The 14,814-nt window shown below is 38.0% G+C and overlaps 1 long non-coding RNA gene across 1 annotated transcript in view; it reads right to left on the bottom strand.

Moving 5' to 3' along the window:
* Positions 1-14,814, bottom strand: part of LOC118988425 (uncharacterized) — a 122,087-nt gene that overhangs the window by 96,225 nt on the left and 11,048 nt on the right. The window contains exon 2 of the long non-coding RNA XR_005066766.1: positions 2,908-3,043. This is a non-coding gene — a long non-coding RNA (uncharacterized LOC118988425). The remainder of the gene's footprint in view (positions 1-2,907; positions 3,044-14,814) is intronic.

Raw genomic sequence — 14,814 nt, 5'->3', positions numbered from 1 at the left:
GTAATGTGACCCAGATATACCTGAGCCTCCCAGCCCTGTCCTGAGTTCACAAACACCATGAAATAGAACTCAGCAGGTCTACGCTTTGGCTCCCCTAGGACTTTAAGGAGAAACACAGATTTTCACAGAGCAGTACATGAAAGGGTTGTATCAAGCACTACATGACACACTTTAATAGAAACTCCTGTTAAACATCCCAGGGATTCCCAGAAAAACCCCCTCAGCTACCTCTTCACCCTTTAATCATGTCCACACAGAGGCTCTAAGTCTTCCCTGGTTCTGGATCTCACTGCATTGTCCCTCAGCCCTGCCCTCCTCCAAAAAACATTTTTTTCTAATGTAAATCAGTTTAGTAAACTCTTTTAACTTTGCATCTTCATACCTGTCGCTCTGTCCAGCAAACCATGAACACCTTTGGAATAGTTGGGTATTATAAACTGCAAGTTGTTTTTCTTTGTCACACATCACTTTTCCCCTTATCACCATAGTATTGGTCACCACTAATAACTAGAGAAATGCAAATCAAAATCACAACACAGTATCACCTCACACCTGTAAGAATGGTTATCATCAAAAGACAAGTAATAACAAATACTAGCAAGGATGTGAAAAAAAGGGAACCCTCGTGCACTATTAGTAGAATGTAAATTGATAGAGCCATTATGAAAACTAGTAGGAAGATTCCTCAAAAAATTAAAAATAGAACTGTCACATGACTTGGCAAGCCTACTCTGGGTATATAGCCAAACAAAACAAAATTACTGTCCCAAAGACATACTGCACCCACATGTTTATTGCAGTGTTATTTACAATAGCCAGGACAGAGAAACAACCTGAGTGTCCATCAACAGATAAATAAATAAAGAAATTGTGCTATATGCTATACATAGATCAATGGAACAGAACAGAGGGCTCAGAAATGAACCCATGTTTATATGGTCAATTAATATATGACATACAATGGGGTAAAGAAATTTTATTCAATAAATGGTGTTGGGAAAACTGGACAGGTACATGTCAAAAAATTAGACTACACCACCTTCTTACACCATATGCAAGAATAAACTCCAAATGGATTAAAGACAAACGTAAGACATGAAACCATAAAACTCCTAGAAGAAAACATAGGCAGTAAAACCTCTGACATTTCTTTTAGCAATATTTTTTTGGATGTATATCTCCTCTGGTAAGGGAAACCAAAAAAATAAGCAAATGGGACTACATTGAACTAAAAAGTTTTTGTACAGCAAAGGAAACCAGCAACAAAACAAAAAGGCAACCTACTGAATGGAAGAACATATTTGCCAGTGATACATCCAAAAAAGATGTAAAATTTATAAACACCTCATACAACTCAACACCAAACCCCCCAAATAATCCAATTTAAAAATGAGCAGTAAACCTGAATAGACTCTTCTCCAAAGAGGACATAAAGGTGGCGAATAGATATGTGAAAAGACGCTCAATGTCACTAGTCATAAGAGAAATGCAAATTAAAACCAAAGTGAGATATCACTGCACACTTGTCAGAATGGCCATCATCAATAAATCAACAAAAACCAAGTGTTGATAAGGATGTGGAGCAAAGGGAACCCTTGTGCACTGCTGGTGGGAATGCAGATTGATGCAAGTCACCTTGGAAAGCAGTATGCAGTTAGCACAAAAAAATCAAAAATGGATCTGCCTTATGACTCAGCAAGTCCACTTCTGGAAAAATATCCTAAGGAACCCAGAACACTAATTTGAAAGAGTACACGCACTCTCATGTTCATTGCAGCATTACTTACAACAGCCAAGATGTGAAAGCAACACAAGTGCCATCAATAGACAAGAGGATAAAAAAGTAGCGGTACATACGTACAAGGAAATATTAGTCAGCCATAAAAAAGAATGAAATCTTACCATCTATGACAGCATGGATGGACCTAGAGTGTATTATGCCCAGTGAAATAAATCAGACAGAGAATAATTTGGCATGTATGTGGAATCTAAAGAATAAAATAAACAAACAAACAACATAGAAACAAACTTATAGATACAGAGAACAGATGTATGATTGGCACAGGGTGGGGAGGTAGGGGCCTGGGTGAAAATGTGAAGGGATTAAGAAGTACAAATTGGTAGTTACAGAATAACCATGGGGATGTAAAGTACAGCATAGGGGAGATAGTCAATAATACTGTAATACTTATGTACGGTGCCAGGTGGATACATAAAACACTGAGGGGACAAATTTGTAAAGTATTTGATTGTCTAACCACCATGTTGTATGCCTGAAACTAATATAAATAATACTGAATAGAAACTGTAATTAAAAAATAAAAGTAAAAAAAGAAATCATGACATATATGCTATATATTATATATGCAGAATAGAATACTATTCAGACATAATCCAGAAGGAAATCTTGCCATTTGCACTAACATTAATGAGTCTTGAGGGTATTATGCTAAGTTTAATAGTCAGAAAAAGACAAATACTGTATGATTTCACTTCTATGTGGAAGTTTAAAACACCGAACTCATGGAAACAGAGATCACATTTATAGTTGCCAGAGGCAGGGCTGGGGGATGTGGTGATTAGGGAAGGTAGTTGAAAGGTACACACTACTAGTTATAAGATAAATAAGTTCTGGGTATGTAAATACAACATGACAACTATAATTAACAATACTTTCTATATTGTATATTTGAAAGTCACTAAGAGAGTGGACCTTAAAAGTTCTCATTACAGGGGAAAAAATTGTAACTATGTGAGGTGATGGATATTAACTAATCTTATTCTGGTCATCATTTTGCAATATATACATATATCAATCATTATGTTATATACTTTAAACTTATGCAGTATTATATTTCAATTATGTCTAAGTAACACTGAAAAGAAAAAACAGTAGTGTTGGCTTACCATGTGTACTTCTGAAACTGTAGGTCCAAATTTCAAGATTCTTTTCTTCAGGAGTAATTCAGCAAAAGCTTAAGTCTTTCTTTAGCAGAGTCACTTGGTGGGGATGCAAACAGAGAGGGTCTGAGATGGAAAGCACCTAAGGAATTTAAGGGGAAGAAAGGAGAAACTAAAACTTAGTTAACATACATTATTTCACTACATCTTCCCAGCCACATTTTACAGATGAGAAAACTGTGGGCTTAGAGAATTTTAAATAAAACAAATTTGAAGAATGTTCTTGTTGCTAAGAAGCACAGCTGGGATACCTAAGCCAAGTCCATTGACTCCACAGTCTGAGGTTTTTCCTTATGCTCCATCACCTTCCATGGGTTTGGGATTTCCAACATTTAGAGAGGCACCTCCTTTACAATACCATCAAGCTCTTTAGCAGCTCAGAATTGGATCTATCCACAGAAAGCCATTCTTCTCTTATGCCAACCTGGCTCAGGACCAGCTGGATTTAACAGCATCTCCTGGCTCAGTCTCTCCCTGTGCCATCGCATGTCCTACCTAAACAGCCACATGAATCTCTGACATCTGCCTGGAAGGTCCATATGTTAGTACTATTGGGATAGGGATGGAGGATGAGCTTGAGTGCTGTAGTAGAAATTACCCTGGACCAAAATTCAGACTATCACAGAATAAATGGATGTGTATCTCTCAATCTCTCTGGAAACAAATTCTTGCATAAAGTGCATTGAAACAGAAAATGCAAGACAATTGATATTTGTGGACTGGTTCTCACAATGTCTATCAAACATACAAAAGTAAATCTTTTTTAATTTTATATCTGAATGATTTAGCAAATCAACATGAACCGATTTAGTCTTGTAGTATAAAATAGGACAAAACGTATTTTAATTCTCCATCATCTCCAAGAAGCATTATTTTTATACATAGAGAGCAAGCTGTATGGGGACCTACTTTAGCCGCCTACTCAATGCCTGAGTCATTGCTCAAGTTACTTCATTTCTTTTGATCCTAATTTCTTTGACTATAAAAGGAAGAAGGCTAGGTAAGTTTCCTTCCAGCCATGTGGTTTATAGAGCGGTAAATATCTGCAAAGAACTACTCACCTCCTGAAAAACACTATCCCATCCTGTGAAAAGTTCCAAACTCAACATATTTACCAGCAATTATAGCTCCCTTAAAGTTAACTCCAAATTATAGGTGGAGAGGGGGAAAAGGACAGAAGTTAAGGGAAGCTGGGTAGGGAGTGAAAGTAAGTCTGAGGGAAATATAATTGTGGGTTTAACATGACTTGGCAAAGTGTTTTTTGGGGGGTGTGTTTCACCTATTTTAGTTGTTTATCTCCAAGTCATATTTCTTATATTATACATCACACTAACATTATACCACATGAAAGAGTAGTCCACATGGGACTCACATTAGAGGGAGCTTTAGCTGCTTGCCCATGTGTCTGCGGGGAGGGATTTTGCAGTCATTAGCAGTTTGGTTTTTAAATCTCTTCAGATATTTACAAAAACTCACCACAATGTAGCAGTTCTCTATGAATTAAAAGTGCCCTGTTTTCTCATATGAGGTTTGTTCCTGGACTATTACAGAAAACTTTTCCACTAGACCAAAGATAATCACAGACAGCTTTCAAATATTGCTACTGACAGAATGTAGACTGAATTTTGAAGATACTTTTTAGACTGTGACCTCTGCGACATTTAACACTGTTTCTCACTCACCCCTCCTCAAACCGCTCTTTTCTCTTAGCTTCTGCAACAAACACCACATTCTTTATTTTCTTCTCTCTGTCCTCCAGTTCTTCTCATAGCCCACTCGGTCTTCATAGGAGCTGTCATTCATGCCGTTCTTAAGACACTGATCGCTACCTCTATCCTGACGAGTCCCACAATGACATCTCTAGCCCAGACTATGTCCTAACCTAAGTACCCAAACATCCACTGTTTACTTCACATCGGCACATAGATGGCTCACGCATATCTTTGACTCAACCTGTCCAAAATGAATTTCATCACCTGTCCTTTAAAACTGACCCTCTCCCCTGAGTTCCCTGTCTCCATGAATGACTCCACTATCTACTCAATAAACTGAGCCAGAAAACTCAATAGCGACCTTGGCACTCTCTCTTCCCTACCCAACACCCATCCCGTCGGTCATCACATAACTGAATCTAACCCTCCATTATCTCTGGAATCTGGTCACATCTTTCTGCCAGCACTCTGCTCCCTTAACCCAAGGGAACTCTCACTTGGAACATCCTAATAGCCTTCTCCTCTGGTTCCTCTCTATGCCCTTCTTCATTCCGTTCTTCATCTTACAGCCAGAGTGAGCTTTTAAAAACAGATAAAGGATACATGGACAACAACTGAGAAGGGTGGAAATGGGAGGGAGGGGGGAGGATGGGGGGTGGGATGGGATGGGAGTAATTGACAGAAAACTGTACTTGAAAAATAATTAAATAAAAAAAATTGAAAAATTTGTAAAAAAAAAAAACAGATATCTGACCATTTTGCCCTACTACTTCCCATGGCTCTTAAGTCCATACTCCTTAAGATCGCATACAAGACTCCTCTAACTTGCACTCTATGAGCCACACTTCATACTTCTTTTTTCAGTTCTTTGATTCATGTTCGCTCTACCCACAGGCTTTTACACACATAAGTGCCATTTCTTGAACATTTCTAGTTCCTAATACATAAAAGTCTTTCTTGACTCCCTTCCCCTACTACACACACCTGGTTGTTAGGATGCATGATAATTACCTATTTATTTAACTGTCTTTCCACTAGACTACAGTCCATGAGGGCAGGTGCCATGCCTATATCATATCTTCTTTCTTAGCACCATGCCTAGCATATAGAAGTTCGATAAATATTTTAGTATGAATATTAAGAAAATAAAGGTGTCACTGCTTTGAACTAGTGGCAATATCAGTGTCCTAAGCCTATTTTATTTGCATGTAGTGTAAGATAACTACTGAATAAAGAAAAAGTATTCTAGCTCTGTTTCCTTTTGTGAAACCAATTTTTAAGCAATGAAATCCTTTCTTAAGGATATGTTAGAGCCCAATTTAAATAAAATAGACACAAATAGAGCTACTCCTGCTGAAACTGGAGTGACTATCTTCTTAACTCATCCCTCTCGATCCTGAGGGATTTCTAAGAAACCCATTAGGACACTCAGAACTTAGTTTGAAAACCACTGATTCAACCAGTCATACTGCAAATAGACAGAAATAGTCCTAACACCTGAGACTTTTGTTTTTAAAATCTTCTGAGTGCCCACTAATGGGACAGGGTACTTATCTGAAGAAATAAGGAATCTCAGATGAGACCATTAAGTCAGCCTATTTCAGCTTACCGGATGATGATTTTCTAACCTGGAATGAAAGAGTAAAATACTCTTTCAAAGATTTAGAGGTTCAGAGTACCTCAGGGCATAGCCTGAACACATCTTACCATGAACCTGAACACATCTGAGGGGTGGCTGAAGCAAAAGCATAAGAGGATGTGCCCTGCTGCTGTCGTTGCTTTGGTTGGAGCCTGAAGTGAATTACACATACAAAGTTCTAATCCTTATGCAGTAGTGCTTTTTCTCATGTTGCTGATGCTCAGCACTGAAGTCTAGGGTTCTTTTCATCAGGAAATTTTTCTAATGAATAGTGTTTTCTGCCAAGGGCAACCAACTTGCTTCAGACAGACCAGCACTGAGAAAAGCACAAGACATTTGTCAATAAGAAATCACACAGTGAAATGTCTCTTGGGCAGATGAGGTGTGGTTTGAAGCAGTCGAGGGCAGAGTCTAGTCAAGGGCCCACACTGGGTGAGGCTGTGGCGACACTGTTTTCAGTGGGCCGTGGACATTTACTGTATCAGTGGGAACCTTAGCCTTAAAATCAGCAAGAGACAATTTCCTCTAGATTTCTTAGGTAAACAGAGAGACACTTTCATGTTCATTAATGCTGTTTATTTTGCTGTGGGAAAAAGCAGAAGTGTAAATAAAATTCTGAGTACTTTAAGGATTATATGATGGAGAAGCACAGAAGGACCTTTATTAGATAAAAGTATTATAAAATGCATTATTTTCTTTCATTGACTACATAATGAAGAAGGAATCAAGGAAAAGAACCTATGTAGGACTCCCACCAAGGTGGAGACGTATGTGGAAACACTGTGCCTTCTCCCACAACCAAGTTTGAATACAACAAAGGTTCAGTAAACAAAGACACAGCCAAAGAACAGAAAATTGAACTATACGAAAGCCTGGCAACAACAAACCATTCAACCAGACGGTAAGAGGGGCGGAGCCAGCAGTGGAGCAGGGCCGGGCAGGAAGGATCCCCGACCCAGGTGCCCAGGCAGCCAGGGTAGCATCTGGCAGACCCAGTAGGGATGCACGGTGGAGGGCTGGCCATGGTCACACATTTGCGTGCAGATAAACCAGCAGAGTGAGCAGTGAGACCACCGCAGAGGCCCCAGTGGCGAATCCAGCAAGGACACAAGGCGGCGGCTGACCCGGCCACACATTCGCGTGCAGTGGGACTGACCGGACCACGAGGGCCCCTGCGGCAGCCGTGGGCGGCAGCAGAGGGGACCCACATTGCTTTCCTTTGACCCTGCCCCCACATACAGCGCCAAAATCCAGCAACTGAGTTGCCCTGCCCTGGTGAACACCTAGGGCTCCGCTCCTCATACATAACAGGCATGAACAGTCCAAAACATGGCTCAAGAAGAACTCAAAGCCCCAGAGCCGATAACTCTAAGCAACCAAGAAATAGCCAACCTCTCAGATGCACAGTTCAAAATACTGGTGATCAGGATGCTCACAGAATTGGTTGATTTTAGCCACAAATTAGAGGAACATATGAAGGCTAAACTAATTGAAATGAAGGGAAATGCACAGGAAACCAATAGTGATGGAAAGGAAACTGGGACTCAAATCAAGGGAGTGGACCAGAAGGAAGAAATGACCAAAGAGAAAAAAGTGAAGTTACAAGATACAAAAAAATGAGGAGAGGCTTAGGAACCTCCAGGACAGCTTTAAACATCCCAACATCCGGATTATAGGGGTTCCAGAAGTGGAAGAGGAACAGTGACAAGTGGAAAACTTATTTGAACAAATAATAAAGGAGAACTTCCCCACCCTGGCAAAGGAAATAGACTTCCAGGAAATCCAGGAAGCTCAGAGATTCCCAAAGAAGTTGGACCCAAGGAGGAACACACCAAGGCACATCATAATTACATTAGCCAAGATTAAAATGAAGGAGAGAATCCTAGAAGCAGCAAGAGATAAGGGGACAGTCACCTACAAAGCAGTTCCCATCAGACTGTCAGCTGATTTCTCAAAAGAGACCTTCCAGGCAAGAAGGGGCTGGAAAGAAGTATTCCAAGTCATGAAATCCAAAGACCTACATCCAAGACTGCTCTACCCAACAAAGCTTTCATTTAGAATGGAAGGACAGATAAAGTGCTCCTCAGATAAGGTCAAGTTCAAGGAGTTCATCATCACCAGGCCCTTATTATATGAAATGTTAAAGGGACTTATCTAAGAAAAAGAAGATAAAAAATATGAACAATGAAAGGACAGCAAACTCACAGTTATTGACAACCACACCTAAAACAAAAGCAAACCAAGCGGACAGCTAGATCAGGAGTGGAACCATAGAAATGAAGAACACATGGAGGGTTAGCAACAGGGGAGTGGGAGGAGGAGAAGGGGGGAGAGGGTACAGAAAATAAGTAGCATAGATGGTAGGTAGAAAATAGATGGGGTGAGGGCGAGAATAGTGGGGGAAATAAAGAATCTAAAGAACTTGAGACACGTGGTTATAAACGAAAGGGGGGGAATGGTGGGGGAAGGGGTGTGCAGGGTGGAGGGGAATGAAGGGGGGGATAGAACAACTGTAATGGTATAATCAATAAAATATATTTTTTAAAAAGAACCTATGTAATAATAGTTAAATTTAGGAGCTATGGCCATTGGACAGAGGATACATCTCACTTTGCTTATGTTTGGCACATTGTTGACAGTAAACTTGAAAAATTGTACTATAAAAATGTATTCTTTGCTAAGGCAGATAAGGCAAAACCAGGTTATTTTCCTACTATCTTGTACAGTCTATTAAGCACTTAAGAGATATTCAATTCAGTTTCTTGCTCAAGAGCTTTACAATCTAGGTTCGGTCTCAGAAATAGGCAAATAAATGAACTATAGAGACTTTGGTGGACATTGCAATAGCCATAAACACAAGGAGAGCACAGGAGAGGAACGTCTAGCCCAGTAATGGCTCCCAGGGGAGGCTTCTAGAGGAGGTGATACCTAGGCTGAGTCTTGAAAAATAAATAAAATAGAAAGGAGCAAAAGAGAGAAAAGGTCATGGGGATGGGATGGGAAGAACTCTAGATGAAGAAAGCAGCATGCACAAAGAGAAAAAAGTATTGCTTATTTATTAGTGTCAAATGTTTAAAGCATCAAGTGTTTGCTGGGAGGACAACAGGAGATTTGGATAGAAACGTAGGCAGGATCCAGGCTGTGAAAGATATAAAAGACATTAAGCTAAGGAGCTTGAACATCTGTCCTTAAGGTTACTGGGAGCCATTAAGAGAAATAAGCATAGAAATAACACGACTGGACAAACAATTTGGAAATAATTTATTAGTAGCATCACAGTATCAAAGTATAATTTTAAACAAGTTAAAAGCATCAGTCTCACATTAATATGGAATGGGCACCGGTCAAAGATTTTATTTAACTCATTAAATAATGAGGGAATCAGTTAAGCTGGTTCCAAGAGACTTGGATCAAAACACACTGTGATGCCTTAATCATGGATAGAATGAAGAACACTACTTATAGTGACATGTAAGGAAAGGGTGAGAGATCATTGGATGACAGTAAAAGTTGGAGATTTATCAGGAAATTAGGGTGTGTGAGTGTGTATGCTCATGCGTGTGTGAAGTAGGGGGAAATTAATTTACTGTGGGTAAGGGCAAGGGGAATTCCTTTTAGCCAAACGATGGGGAAGAGAGCTTGAAGTTTGGGATAGCCACAGAAGATGAGAAGGGGAAGATTACTCAGCTCCCAAACACATTAGAGTGGCACTGAGGGGCTACCCGATCTAGGACACCATGACTTTGTAGTAGAAACAACTATGGCAAACCCTGAAAACCAATCCTGAACTAGTTATGAGGAATAAATGATGAAAAGATTCCACTTAGATCATTTTGTTTTGCATTTTGAAAAGAGAGAGAAAGATGAGTGGGGTTCGTAATTCACTGAAGAGGTAAAATAGGATTGGGGAGAGGAGTACAGTCATTCACTGAGTATGTCCATCACAAACAATTTAATAGTCAACCATACAAGTAAAAAAGGCAATGTTACACAGACATCCCAGGGCCACCCTGGGGTGTGTGGAGCCATAATCAATTTGTTTTGCCAGGTCCCTGTCAATATACACAATTTGATTTAATAATAGCATTATATTTATCACCCAATATGAGTAATAGTGGTTTATAATGAAGATTTAAAATAATTAATTTAAAAAGAGGACAAAGTATTTTGTTTGTTGCCCAATCAGTGCAGATGAAGTTTCTTCATAGAGCCCAGGCAGCATCTCTTCCTGTTCAGATCCAGGAACCACTTCTTCATATTCTTTATTGACAAATGGATTGTTCCTGGCTATTTTCATATGTCTCACAAGCAGGGAAAATGGTATCAACACTGTTATTCACAGTATCATGGCTCTTTGAAACCTGCTTATATTTGAACAATATAGATTTCTTACCCCTGTACTTCCCTAACACTATTTACTGTATTTAATGCTGGTTACATTATGATGCTGTATCATCTACCATGTGCCACCTGTGAATGCTGGCTGCCAACTGCACTCTCAAATGCCATTTCTGTGCTTTGATGATGACCATGAACATGAGTCCAAAGCATGCAAAAAAATGTGAAAAGTAATTTGATTTCTGGTCACATTAAATTTATAGGAATTTTAAATCTAAAGCATAGGAAAACATTTTCTAATCTTGTCTTCTCTTAAACTTATGAGGCTGTAATTACTGCATTCCTAGAATGTGGTCACTTTTAAGAGAAGGTTCTCCCTGCCTACCAGACATCACCAACCAGCAGGGCTACAAGTGAGGGGCCCAAAGATTGAGCCAAAATATCAGTCTCATTAGTTCAAAGTCAGTCCACTATTCCACAAAGCTTAAGGTTCACCTGGAAGAGCATGATGTCATTGATCAGAAAGGCCCATTAGCATAATAGAACAGCCTCTAAAAATCTGTTGAGGAGATAGGTAAGGCCACCCAGAGAACTGTCTGACTCATGTCCTAGAGCCTGTGCTAGAGGTGGAGTGAGAGTGACAGTGATAAGGAGAGGAAGGTGCCATAGGGTACAGGACTTCCATTGTCACTCCTGCCACACACGAGTATTGTATCCTGGGTGATGCACTCATGGCTGATAAACACAGCTCAAGCCCTAGTCAATGGTGGATCATGAGTACCCCAAAGCCCTGATCTTGTCCTTAATCTAATACAAATGAGAACCTCCCCAAATCAGTGTGTCCCCACCCTTCCGGCATCCCTGCCATTCTGCAAAAGAAATGCCTCATGGGCAGTGGGAGCTCCCTGCTCACCAAATCTCCCTCCTATAAGCAGGGCCTGGCACCAGACCCCAGACTCCACTTCACAGGCAGACACTCATAGCAACTCTGGGCATCTGGTCAATCCAACAGGAGAGATGGGATGGGGAGGTGGTGAGTCAAAGAGTGCCCCAGAGGAGAAATCTACCCCTGGGAGAAATGCATACTGAGGAACACCTGGGTACCTCACCCAGACAGTATTGCCAGCACAGTGGTCTTAGTCACTGGAGGAAGATTTACAAAGTTTTGAGGCAAGCCATCCTGCCAACTACAACTCAGGCGGGATGAGGTCTGAGCTCAGGGGCAGGAAGGTACTGCACAGCACAGACAGTCTTAAGCACCAGAGGGGAACTTACAAAGTTCCAAGGAAGGCAATCCAAAGCACAGGGCCCAGAGCTGAGACCTAGAATATCCAGCCTAAGGGAGGATAGCATGCACCCACTACCCAGTTTAAGAAGAAGACATTATTATTTTTTAATTTCCCTGTAAAGCCCCTCTCTGACACCACCTCTCTCCCTCTACACTCACATATAAAACAGTATTCTAAAATTTTCCTTTTTTTTCTTTATGGTTTTAGCTCATATACAGGGCACAGCACAAATAATGCCCCTTTTTATTACAAAATCTTTTATTATAAAATTATAAGCATGTAATTCTGTCACATAGCAATATCACATTCAAACAATGACATTTTAGGTGAAATGTTCAAATTAAAACAATAAATTATTATACCCATATTATTACCCTACCAACTATACTCAAGCAGGCCTTCTACCTTGTATTTGTATTATTATTTTTTAAGATTTCATTTGCTTTTATCTGTGTGTGTGTGCATGTTTGAACTTCATATGAATAGAAAAAATTGTATATATTCTTGCTTCTTCATTGACTCCATGGGTCATTCAGGAGAAAATTAAAAGCCCTGTAATATTGCTTTCCAATCCATGAGAATGGTTAATCTCTTCATTTAAATCTTTTTTAATATTTTCATAATAAAACATTTTACTTTTCTTCATAAAGGTTTGTACTTTTTTTGCTAGATTTATTCCTAGGTACTTAATATTGTAGATTTTGTTTAATTTGTATGTTTTCAGTTTTATATTTTCAAATTACACTATTTCTTGTGTATAAAAATGCAATTGATTTTTGTCAATTGATGTTGTAATCAGCAATCTGGCTAAAGTTTCTCATTAATTTTCATAATTTATCTGGACATTTATGGAATTTTATATGTAGATGGTCATATATCATCTGTGAATAATGAGCTTTCTTCCTTTCTAGTCATGCATATACTTTTGTTTCTTTCATTCTTCCTCTATTGAACTAGTTAGGTTCTCTAGTACAATGTTAAACAGAAATAGTAATAATAGGCACCTTCGTCTTGTTTCCTAATCTCATAGGAAATATAGTCAATGTTTCATTAAGTATATATACTGTTCACTGTGGTAGATATTTGTACTCCTACTTTAAGAATTGTTATCAAGAATGTAACCTGAATGTTATCATTTTTATACCTAAGATGAACATATGATTTTTGTCTTTAGTGTAGTAATTTGTTTCATTAATTAGTTTTCTAATGGTAATCCAACTTTTCATTTCTAGAGTGGATCCACCTTGGTCATGACTTATTCATTTTTTCATACACATTTTCCAAATGTTTGATTTGCCAACATTTTGTCTCAAATTTTTTGCATCATTTTTCATAACTGAAATGATGCCATCATTTCCATAACTGGCCTCACATATTAAACTTATTTTAACTTCATAAAATGAGCTGGGGAGTGTTTCCTCACTTTTTTTGTCTTTGAAATAGAATGTAGAAAATTGAAATTATGTGTCCTATGAATAATTAGAACTCAACAGTAAAACTCTCTGATTTTGAGGAACTACTGTGGGCTATAGGAGACTCAATTTGGATCCTGGACAAAAAAAAGGACATTAATGGAAAACCTTGCAAAATTCAAATAAAGTCTGAAGATCAGTTAATACTATTGTATCAAACTTTAGTTATGATTAATTGTATTATGGTCATCTGAAATGTTAACAATAGGGGAAGCTAGATAAAATGTATATGGGAACTCTATTTTTGGAAATATTCAGGAAATCTAAAATTATTGCAAGATAAAGTGTGTTTGTTTTTTTTAAAGTTGGGGGAATAAAAAACTTTAAAAAGGTTGAGTGAAAAGGAAAGATAAGTGCTGACAATCGTTGAAGCTGAGTGGTGGTCAGCTCACTTTATGATTCACTCTACTATTTTGCATGATTGAAAATTATTACAATAAATTTTTTTAAAGAAAAACTATTATAACAAGAAATGGTTTGGTCTTGATTTTTCCCTTGTAAGGTAATTTTAAACAACTGATTTATTTTTCTTTAGTTTTTTGGAATTATTTTCTTTTTCGTCTTAAAGTTTTGTATATTATATTTTTGTACAAATTTAGTAATTTCTCTAAATTTTTGAGTTCATAGTGTTGAAGTTGTTCATAATCCTCCTTATTAACCACTTAATTGTCAGTATCAGCTTAATTATGATCTCTTTTGTTTTAATATTTATCTACAAAAGGGTTTTCAAAGAAAGAACTTCAGGTCTTTTTAATTCTCCCTTTTGTATTTTCTCTTTTTCTCCCACTAAACTAATAGATATTGTTTGTATTTTTTCTATTGTATTGATTTCTGCTCTTATCTTTATCATCTCTACTATTTTATTTTTTATTTTCTTATTTTTAACATTATTTTTCTTAGCTTGTTAATTGCTAGCCTTCCATGTTTCCTAATAAAAGCATTTAAGGATATAATTTCCCACTACATGTCACTTTATCTGCATTGAATATGTCTTGATTTATAGTAATTTTGTTGTCACACATTCCAAGTATTTTCTTTTCCATCATAATTTTTCTTGGGCCCCCCAACTTATTTCATAGAGGATATCTTAATTTTTTACATGAACTTTTTCTAGTTATCCTTTTGTTATTGATTTCTAACTTAATTGCATTATGATCATAAACTGTGGTTTATAATTTCAGTCTTGAAAATTGTTGGCAATTTTTAAAAAATTTAACCACATTGGTTAAAACGAAATTGCGTTCTGTAGCTGTTAGGTGCAGTGTCCTACCCACTTACTCAATTACAGCCAGTTTATTAATTGTGTTGTTGTAATCTATCTCCTTACTTATTTTCCATCTTGATCTAAGTACATATATGTTTAGAGAACTGTTATATCTTCCTGGAGAACTGAACATTTTATT

This window comes from Sturnira hondurensis, unplaced genomic scaffold, assembly GCF_014824575.4.
Source record: "Sturnira hondurensis isolate 20B ecotype Veracruz unplaced genomic scaffold, ASM1482457v3 Scaffold0006413, whole genome shotgun sequence".
NCBI lineage: Eukaryota > Metazoa > Chordata > Mammalia > Chiroptera > Phyllostomidae > Sturnira > Sturnira hondurensis.
This window is presented reverse-complemented; position numbering and strand designations above follow the sequence as displayed.